The sequence below is a fragment of the Pelobates fuscus genome, chromosome 4 (assembly GCF_036172605.1).
Source record: "Pelobates fuscus isolate aPelFus1 chromosome 4, aPelFus1.pri, whole genome shotgun sequence".
NCBI classification, from domain to species: Eukaryota; Metazoa; Chordata; class Amphibia; order Anura; family Pelobatidae; genus Pelobates; species Pelobates fuscus.
The window spans coordinates 13039362-13053251 of NC_086320.1; positions in this window are offsets into that span (position 1 = coordinate 13039362).

Genomic DNA, 13890 nt, shown 5'->3' on the forward strand with positions numbered 1-13890 from the left:
ACCGAGACGACACATCGCTTTGAGGGTTAAGCAAGAACTCTGGACTGGGACACCCAGTCTGGCTTTTATTACAACCAAGTACATTCAGGACACTCCCAGGGGGAGGATGAATTTAACCAATCACATGGATGTACCTCCCACACATTTCCTCCCCTTAGATTAGCACTTAACATAATTATACCGTACACATTTTTCCCCAATTCCTGGATGTACCCCAAATACATATGCTACACCTCCAAAACAGGTATCCCCTGATAGCCCTTATTCAGGGGGACAACATATTCAAGAATCAGGTCATTCGGATGAATGGTTCGGGAGATATGAGGTTCCAAAGATTTGACCGACCGCATGGGTAAAGTATCCGAAAACAGTTCCATGCATTTTGGCCCTGCGGTCGGTCACAAACATTGAATGAAACAGACGAATTACTTGGGTTATAGAGACTAAGGGGAATTCGCATGAATCCCCTAGTTCGTATGTTTCTTTCTACCGAACGGCGGGTCATTCGGTAGTTTCTATACGAATTTCTGGGAGTATGGAGGTCTCAGCGGTGTTTGCCTAGTCAAGTGTCCGATTTCAGTTCCAGACACTCGACGGCAAAACACCGCTGTTCGGTAGTTTAAGATGGCCGCCGCCACGTGTTTGTTTCCCGAATGGCGGCCACCCAGAGGACAAAGAATACATTACATGGAATGCCAATTACCTGTTTGCAACATTGTTGCAAACGGTAATTGGAGGCACACTTATTCCTGGGTGGTCTGGTTGTTCGGTAGTTTCACTCAATATAATGAATGGAGTGATTCTACCGAACAATCAGTGAATGCTGCATACATATCACCCAGGTTAAACTTAACACATGAATACATATACAATATACAGGCAGTACAATAGAATATGCTTCACAGTCTTAAAGGGACAGTAGTCCCAAAATGTCCATCGCTAATTTTAAGGGGCCAGTAGCAGCAATATAAATTATACATGCCCAATTATAGTTTTGAAAGTGCAATATGTCCAGGGACCATAGTCAGCGGGCAGGAGGCTAGCAACCAGGCCTCTCCAGTTCACAGTGGCGAAGCTGGTTTCGCCACAATATGATACTATTACTGCCCCCCCAATATATTACACCATTATATGATACTATTACTGCCCCCCAATATATTACACCATTATATGATACTATTACTGCCCCCCCAATATATTACACCATTATATGATACTATTACTGCCCCCCAATATATTACACCATTATATGATACTATTACTGCCCCCCAATATATTACACCATTATATGATACTATTACTGCCCCCCAATATATTACACCATTATATGATACTATTACTGCCCCCCAATATATTACACCATTATATGATACTATTACTGCCCCCCAATATATTACACCATTATATGATACTATTACTGCCCCCAATATATTACACCATTATATGATACTATTACTGCCCCCCAATATATTACACCATTATATGATACTATTACTGCCCCCCAATATATTACACCATTATATGACACTATTACTGCCCCCCCCAATATATTACACCATTATATGACACTATTACTGCCCCCCCCAATATATTACACCATTATATGATACTATTACTGCCCCCCAATATATTACACCATTATATGACACTATTACTGCCCCAATATATTACACCATTATATGATACTATTACTGCCCCCAATATATTACACCATTATATGATACTATTACTGCCCCCCCAATATATTACACCATTATATGATACTATTACTGCCCCCCCAATATATTACACCATTATATGATACTATTACTGCCCCCCAATATATTACACCATTATATGATACTATTACTGCCCCCCAATATATTACACCATTATATGATACTATTACTGCCCCCCAATATATTACACCATTATATGATACTATTACTGCCCCCAATATATTACACCATTATATGATACTATTACTGCCCCCCAATATATTACACCATTATATGATACTATTACTGCCCCCCAATATATTACACCATTATATGACACTATTACTGCCCCCCCCAATATATTACACCATTATATGACACTATTACTGCCCCCAATATATTACACCATTATATGATACTATTACTGCCCCCCCCAATATATTACACCATTATATGACACTATTACTGCCCCCAATATATTACACCATTATATGATACTATTACTGCCCCCAATATATTACACCATTATATGATACTATTACTGCCCCCAATATATTACACCATTATATGATACTATTACTGCCCCCAATATATTACACCATTATATGATACTATTACTGCCCCCAATATATTACACCATTATATGATACTATTACTGCCCCCAATATATTACACCATTATATGACACTATTACTGCCCCCAATATATTACACCATTATATGACACTATTACTGCCCCCAATATATTACACCATTATATGATACTATTACTGCCCCCCAATATATTACACCATTATATGACACTATTACTGCCCCCCAATATATTACACCATTATATGACACTATTACTGCCCCCAATATATTACACCATTATATGATACTATTACTGCCCCCCAATATATTACACCATTATATGATACTATTACTGCCCCCCAATATATTACACCATTATATGATACTATTACTGCCCCCCAATATATTACACCATTATATGATACTATTACTGCCCCCCAATATATTACACCATTATATGATACTATTACTGCCCCCCAATATATTACACCATTATATGATACTATTACTGCCCCCAATATATTTGTCAGGATCGGGACAGGGATCCAACACGCAGAGTACAAACAGTAGAAAGGTACGTATACCGGGCCTTAGAATGGCCGGACTAACGTACTGAGAATAACAGAGAATAGTCAGAGACAAGCCGAGGTCGAGGGAACGAGAAGACAGGTAAGCGAGAGACAAGCCGGGTCAGAGGGATAACAGAGATAAGCAGAATAGTACAACAAGCCGGGTCAAAACCAAAGAGAATACTAGAATACAAGAGCACTGAGTGACTAGACAAGCTAGAACCACGACAGGGCAATGAGCTGACGAGAGAAGCAAGCTTAAATACCCTGAGTCCGGAGAGTAGACACGCCTCAGCTGGGTGCTGATTGGATAAAGCCAATAGAGTGGCAGGTCGCTCGGGATAGCGTCAAGACGTCACGTATCGAGCGTCATGTTAGAAAAGGAAGCGGATCCCTTGCGGCCAGCGTTAGAATGACTGGATGGACCGCGAGGAACGGAAGATATGGCGTGTCTAGACGGATAAACAACTAAGTCTCTACCCTTCTCAAAGGTAGAGACCTCAGGTGCCCTGACAATATTACACCATTATATGATACTATTACTGCCCCCAATATATTACACCATTATATGATACTATTACTGCCCCCCAATATATTACACCATTATATGATACTATTACTGCCCCCAATATATTACACCATTATATGATACTATTACTGCCCCCCAATATATTACACCATTATATGATACTATTACTGCCCCCAATATATTACACCATTATATGATACTATTACTGCCCCCCAATATATTACACCATTATATGATACTATTACTGCCCCCAATATATTACACCATTATATGATACTATTACTGCCCCCCAATATATTACACCATTATATGATACTATTACTGCCCCCAATATATTACACCATTATATGACACTATTACTGTCCCAATAAATCACACCATTATATGATACTATTACTGCCCCCCAATATATTACACCATTATATGATACTATTACTGCCCCCAATATATTACACCATTATATGATACTATTACTGCCCCCAATATATTACACCATTATATGATACTATTACTGCCCCCAATATATTACACCATTATATGATACTATTACTGCCCACCAATATATTACACCATTATATGATACTATTACTGCCCCCAATATATTACACCATTATATGATACTATTACTGCCCCCAATATATTACACCATTATATGATACTATTACTGCCCCCAATATATTACACCATTATATGATACTATTACTGCCCCCAATATATTACACCATTATATGATACTATTACTGCCCCCAATATATTACACCATTATATGATACTATTACTGCCCCCAATATATTACACCATTATATGATACTATTACTGCCCCCCAATATATTACACCATTATATGACACTATTACTGCCCCCAATATATTACACCATTATATGATACTATTACTGCCCCCAATATATTACACCATTATATGACACTATTACTGCCCCCCAATATATTACACCATTATATGATACTATTACTGCCCCCAATATATTACACCATTATATGATACTATTACTGCCCCCCAATATATTACACCATTATATGATACTATTACTGCCCCCAATATATTACACCATTATATGATACTATTACTGACCCCAATATATTACACCATTATATGATACTATTACTGCCCCCCAATATATTACACCATTATATGATACTATTACTGCCCCCCAATATATTACACCATTATATGATACTATTACTGCCCCCCCAATATATTACACCATTATATGATACTATTACTGCCCCCCAATATATTACACCATTATATGATACTATTACTGCCCCCCAATATATTACACCATTATATGATACTATTACTGCCCCCCAATATATTACACCATTATATGATACTATTACTGCCCCCCAATATATTACACCATTATATGATACTATTACTGCCCCCCAATATATTACACCATTATATGATACTATTACTGCCCCCAATATATTACACCATTATATGATACTATTACTGCCCCCCAATATATTACACCATTATATGATACTATTACTGCCCCCCAATATATTACACCATTATATGACACTATTACTGCCCCCCCAATATATTACACCATTATATGACACTATTACTGCCCCCAATATATTACACCATTATATGATACTATTACTGCCCCCCCAATATATTACACCATTATATGACACTATTACTGCCCCCAATATATTACACCATTATATGATACTATTACTGCCCCCAATATATTACACCATTATATGATACTATTACTGCCCCCAATATATTACACCATTATATGATACTATTACTGCCCCCAATATATTACACCATTATATGATACTATTACTGCCCCCAATATATTACACCATTATATGATACTATTACTGCCCCCAATATATTACACCATTATATGACACTATTACTGCCCCCAATATATTACACCATTATATGACACTATTACTGCCCCCCAATATATTACACCATTATATGATACTATTACTGCCCCCCAATATATTACACCATTATATGACACTATTACTGCCCCCCAATATATTACACCATTATATGACACTATTACTGCCCCCAATATATTACACCATTATATGATACTATTACACCATTATATGATACTATTACTGCCCCCCAATATATTACACCATTATATGATACTATTACTGCCCCCCAATATATTACACCATTATATGATACTATTACTGCCCCCCAATATATTACACCATTATATGATACTATTACTGACCCCAATATATTACACCATTATATGATACTATTACTGCCCCCAATATATTACACCATTATATGATACTATTACTGCCCCCCAATATATTACACCCTTATATGACACTATTACTGCCCCCAATATATTACACCATTATATGACACTATTACTGCCTCCCAATATATTACACCATTATATGATACTATTACTGCCCCCCAATATATTACACCATTATATGATACTATTACTGCCCCCCAATATATTACACCATTATATGATACTATTACTGCCCCCAATATATTACACCATTATATGACACTATTACTGCCCCCCAATATATTACACCATTATATGATACTATTACTGCCCCCCAATATATTACACCATTATATGATACTATTACTGCCCCCAATATATTACACCATTATATGACACTATTACTGCCCCCCAATATATTACACCATTATATGATACTATTACTGCCCCCAATATATTACACCATTATATGATACTATTACTGCCCCCCAATATATTACACCATTATATGATACTATTACTGCCCCCCAATATATTACACCATTATATGATACTATTACTGCCCCAATATATTACACCATTATATGATACTATTACTGCCCCCCAATATATTACACCATTATATGATACTATTACTGCCCCCCAATATATTACACCATTATATGATACTATTACTGCCCCCCAATATATTACACCATTATATGATACTATTACTGCCCCCCAATATATTACACCATTATATGATACTATTACTGCCCCAATATATTACACCATTATATGATACTATTACTACCCCCCAATATATTACACCATTATATGATACTATTACTGCCCCCCAATATATTACACCATTATATGATACTATTACTGCCCCCAATATATTACACCATTATATGACACTATTACTGCCCCCAATATATTACACCATTATATGATACTATTACTGCCCCAATATATTACACCATTATATGATACTATTACTGCCCCCCAATATATTACACTATTATATGACACTATTACTGCCCCCCAATATATTACACCATTATATGATACTATTACTGCCCCCAATATATTACACCATTATATGATACTATTACTGCCCCCAATATATTACACCATTATATGATACTATTACTGCCCCCAATATATTACACCATTATATGATACTATTACTGCCCCCCAATATATCACACCATTATATGATACTATTACTGCCCCCAATATATTACACCATTATATGATACTATTACTGCCCCCAATATATTACACCATTATATGATACTATTACTGCCCCCAATATATTACACCATTATATGACACTATTACTGCCCCCAATATATTACACCATTATATGATACTATTACTGCCCCCCAATATATCACACCATTATATGATACTATTACTGCCCCCAATATATTACACCATTATATGATACTATTACTGCCCCCAATATATTACACCATTATATGATACTATTACTGCCCCCAATATATTACACCATTATATGATACTATTACTGCCCCCAATATATTACACCATTATATGATACTATTACTGCCCCCAATATATTACACCATTATATGACACTATTACTGCCCCCAATATATTACACCATTATATGACACTATTACTGCCCCCAATATATTACACCATTATATGATACTATTACTGCCCCCCCAATATATTACACCATTATATGACACTATTACTGCCCCCCAATATATTACACCATTATATGATACTATTACTGCCCCCAATATATTACACCATTATATGATACTATTACTGCCCCCAATATATTACACCATTATATGATACTATTACTGCCCCCAATATATTACACCATTATATGATACTATTACTGCCCCCAATATATTACACCATTATATGATACTATTACTGCCCCCAATATATTACACCATTATATGACACTATTACTGCCCCCAATATATTACACCATTATATGACACTATTACTGCCCCCCAATATATTACACCATTATATGATACTATTACTGCCCCCCAATATATTACACCATTATATGACACTATTACTGCCCCCCAATATATTACACCATTATATGACACTATTACTGCCCCCAATATATTACACCATTATATGATACTATTACACCATTATATGATACTATTACTGCCCCCCAATATATTACACCATTATATGATACTATTACTGCCCCCCAATATATTACACCATTATATGATACTATTACTGCCCCCCAATATATTACACCATTATATGATACTATTACTGCCCCCCAATATATTACACCATTATATGATACTATTACTGACCCCAATATATTACACCATTATATGATACTATTACTGCCCCCAATATATTACACCATTATATGATACTATTACTGCCCCCCAATATATTACACCCTTATATGACACTATTACTGCCCCCAATATATTACACCATTATATGACACTATTACTGCCTCCCAATATATTACACCATTATATGACACTATTACTGCCCCCCAATATATTACACCATTATATGATACTATTACTGCCCCCCAATATATTACACCATTATATGATACTATTACTGCCCCCAATATATTACACCATTATATGACACTATTACTGCCCCCCAATATATTACACCATTATATGATACTATTACTGCCCCCAATATATTACACCATTATATGATACTATTACTGCCCCCCAATATATTACACCATTATATGATACTATTACTGCCCCCCAATATATTACACCATTATATGATACTATTACTGTCCCAATATATTACACCATTATATGATACTATTACTGCCCCCCAATATATTACACCATTATATGATACTATTACTGCCCCCCAATATATTACACCATTATATGATACTATTACTGCCCCCCAATATATTACACCATTATATGATACTATTACTGCCCCCCAATATATTACACCATTATATGATACTATTACTGCCCCAATATATTACACCATTATATGATACTATTACTACCCCCCAATATATTACACCATTATATGATACTATTACTGCCCCCCAATATATTACACCATTATATGATACTATTACTGCCCCCAATATATTACACCATTATATGACACTATTACTGCCCCCAATATATTACACCATTATATGATACTATTACTGCCCCAATATATTACACCATTATATGATACTATTACTGCCCCCCAATATATTACACCATTATATGACACTATTACTGCCCCCCAATATATTACACCATTATATGATACTATTACTGCCCCCAATATATTACACCATTATATGATACTATTACTGCCCCCAATATATTACACCATTATATGATACTATTACTGCCCCCAATATATTACACCATTATATGATACTATTACTGCCCCCCCCCAATATATTACACCATTATATGATACTATTACTGCCCCCAATATATTACACCATTATATGATACTATTACTGCCCCCAATATATTACACCATTATATGATACTATTACTGCCCCCAATATATTACACCATTATATGATACTATTACTGCCCCCCAATATATCACACCATTATATGATACTATTACTGCCCCCAATATATTACACCATTATATGATACTATTACTGCCCCCAATATATTACACCATTATATGATACTATTACTGCCCCCAATATATTACACCATTATATGACACTATTACTGCCCCCAATATATTACACCATTATATGATACTATTACTGCCCCCCCAATATATTACACCATTATATGATACTATTACTGCCCCCCCAATATATTACACCATTATATGACACTATTACTGCCCCCCCAATATATTACACCATTATATGACACTATTACTGCCCCCAATATATTACACCATTATATGATACTATTACTGCCCCCCAATATATTACACCATTATATGATACTATTACTGCCCCCCAATATATTACACCATTATATGACACTATTACTGCCCCCCAATATATTACACCATTATATGATACTATTACTGCCCCCAATATATTACACCATTATATGATACTATTACTGTCCCAATAAATCACACCATTATATGATACTATTACTGCCCCCCAATATATTACACCATTATATGACACTATTACTGCCCCCAATATATTACACCATTATATGATACTATTACTGCCCCCCAATATATTACACCATTATATGATACTATTACTGCCCCCCAATATATTACACCATTATATGATACTATTACTGCCCCCCAATATATTACACCATTATATGATACTATTACTGCCCCCCAATATATTACACCATTATATGATACTATTACTGCCCCCCAATATATTACACCATTATATGATACTATTACTGCCCCCCAATATATTACACCATTATATGACACTATTACTGCCCCCAATATATTACACCATTATATGATACTATTACTGCCCCCAATATATTACACCATTATATGACACTATTACTGCCCCCAATATATTACACCATTATATGATACTATTACTGCCCCCAATATATTACACCATTATATGACACTATTACTGCCCCCCCAATATATTACACCATTATATGACACTATTACTGCCCCCAATATATTACACCATTATATGATACTATTACTGCCCCCAATATATTACACGATTATATGATACTATTACTGCCCCCCAATATATTACACCATTATATGACACTATTACTGCCCCCCAATATATTACACCATTATATGATACTATTACTGCCCCCCAATATATTACACCATTATATGACACTATTACTGCCCCCCAATATATTACACCATTATATGACACTATTACTGCCCCCAATATATTACACCATTATATGATACTATTACTGCACCCAATATATTACACCATTATATGATACTATTACTGCCCCCCAATATATTACACCATTATATGACACTATTACTGCCCCCAATATATTACACCATTATATGATACTATTACTGCCCCCCAATATATTACACCATTATATGATACTATTACTGCCCCCAATATATTACACCATTATATGATACTATTACTGCCCCCAATATATTACACCATTATATGATACTATTACTGCCCCCCAATATATTACACCATTATATGACACTATTACTGCCCCCAATATATTACACCATTATATGATACTATTACTGCCCCCCAATATATTACACCATTATATGACACTATTACTGCCCCCAATATATTACACCATTATATGATACTATTACTGCCCCCAATATATTACACCATTATATGATACTATTACTGCCCCCAATATATTACACCATTATATGATACTATTACTGCCCCCCAATATATTACACCATTATATGATACTATTACTGCCCCCAATATATTACACCATTATATGATACTATTACTGCCCCCCAATATATTACACCATTATATGATACTATTACTGCCCCCAATATATTACACCATTATATGATACTATTACTGCCCCCAATATATTACACCATTATATGATACTATTACTGCCCCCAATATATTACACCATTATATGATACTATTACTGCCCCCAATATATTACACCATTATATGATACTATTACAGCCCCCCAATATATTACACCATGATATGATACTATTACTGCCCCACAATATATTACACCATTATCTGACACTATTACTGCCTCCCAATATATTACACCATTATATGACACTATTACTGCCCCCAATATATTACACCATTATATGATACTATTACACCATTATATGATACTATTACTGCCCCCCAATATATTACACCATTATATGATACTATTACTGCCCCCCAATATATTACACCATTATATGATACTATTACTGCCCCACAATATATTACACCATTATATGATACTATTACTGCCCCCCAATATATTACACCATTATATGACACTATTACTGCCCCCAATATATTACACCATTATATGATACTATTACTGCCCCCAATATATTACACCATTATATGATACTATTACTGCCCCCAATATATTACACCATTATATGACACTATTACTGCCCCCAATATATTACACCATTATATGATACTATTACTGCCCCCAATATATTACACCATTATATGATACTATTACTGCCCCCCAATATATTACACCATTATATGACACTATTACTGCCCCACAATATATTACACCATTATATGACACTATTACTGCCCCACAATATATTACACCATTATATGACACTATTACTGCCCCCAATATATTACACCATTATATGATACTATTACTGCCCCCAATATATTACACCATTATATGATACTATTACTGCCCCCAATATATTACACCATTATATGATACTATTACTGCCCCCCAATATATTACACCATTATATGACACTATTACTGCCCCACAATATATTACACCATTATATGACACTATTACTGCCCCCAATATATTACACCATTATATGATACTATTACTGCCCCCCAATATATTACACCATTATATGACACTATTACTGCCCCCCAATATATTACACCATTATATGACACTATTACTGCCCCCCAATATATTACACCATTATATGACACTATTACTGCCCCCCAATATATTACACCATTATATGATACTATTACTGCCCCCAATATATTACACCATTATATGATACTATTACTGCCCCCAATATATTACACCATTATATGACACTATTACTGCCCCCCAATATATTACACCATTATATGATACTATTACTGCCCCACAATATATTACACCATTATATGATACTATTACTGCCCCCAATATATTACACCATTATATGACACTATTACTGCCCCCCAATATATTACACCATTATATGATACTATTACTGCCCCCAATATATTACACCATTATATGACACTATTACTGCCCCCCAATATATTACACCATTATATGATACTATTACTGCCCCCAATATATTACACCATTATATGATACTATTACTGCCCCCAATATATTACACCATTATATCATACTATTACTGCCCCCCAATATATTACACCATTATATGATACTATTACTGCCCCCCAATATATTACACCATTATATGATACTATTACTGCCCCCAATATATTACACCATTATATGATACTATTACTGCCCCCAATATATTACACCATTATATGACACTATTACTGCCCCCAATATATTACACCATTATATGACACTATTACTGCCCCCCAATATATTACACCATTATATGATACTATTACTGCCCCCAATATATTACACCATTATATGATACTATTACTGCCCCCAATATATTACACCATTATATGATACTATTACTGCCCCCAATATATTACACCATTATATGACACTATTACTGCCCCCAATATATTACACCATTATATGATACTATTACTGCCCCCAATATATTACACCATTATATGATACTATTACTGCCCCCAATATATTACACCATTATATGATACTATTACTGCCCCCAATATATTACACCATTATATCATACTATTACTGCCCCCCAATATATTACACCATTATATGATACTATTACTGCCCCCCAATATATTACACCATTATATGATACTATTACTGCCCCCAATATATTACACCATTATATGATACTATTACTGCCCCCAATATATTACACCATTATATGACACTATTACTGCCCCCAATATATTACACCATTATATGACACTATTACTGCCCCCCAATATATTACACCATTATATGATACTATTACTGCCCCCCAATATATTACACCATTATATGATACTATTACTGCCCCCCAATATATTACACCATTATATGATACTATTACTGCCCCCAATATATTACACCATTATATGACACTATTACTGCCCCCCAATATATTACACCATTATATGACACTATTACTGCCCCCCCCAATATATTACACCATTATATGACACTATTACTGCCCCCAATATATTACACCATTATATGATACTATTACTGCCCCCAATATATTACACCATTATATGACACTATTACTGCCCCCCAATATATTACACCATTATATGATACTATTACTGCCCCCAATATATTACACCATTATATGATACTATTACTGCCCCCAATATATTACACCATTATATGATACTATTACTGCCCCCAATATATTACACCATTATATGATACTATTACTGCCCCCAATATATTACACCATTATATCATACTATTACTGCCCCCCAATATATTACACCATTATATGATACTATTACTGCCCCCCAATATATTACACCATTATATGATACTATTACTGCCCCCAATATAT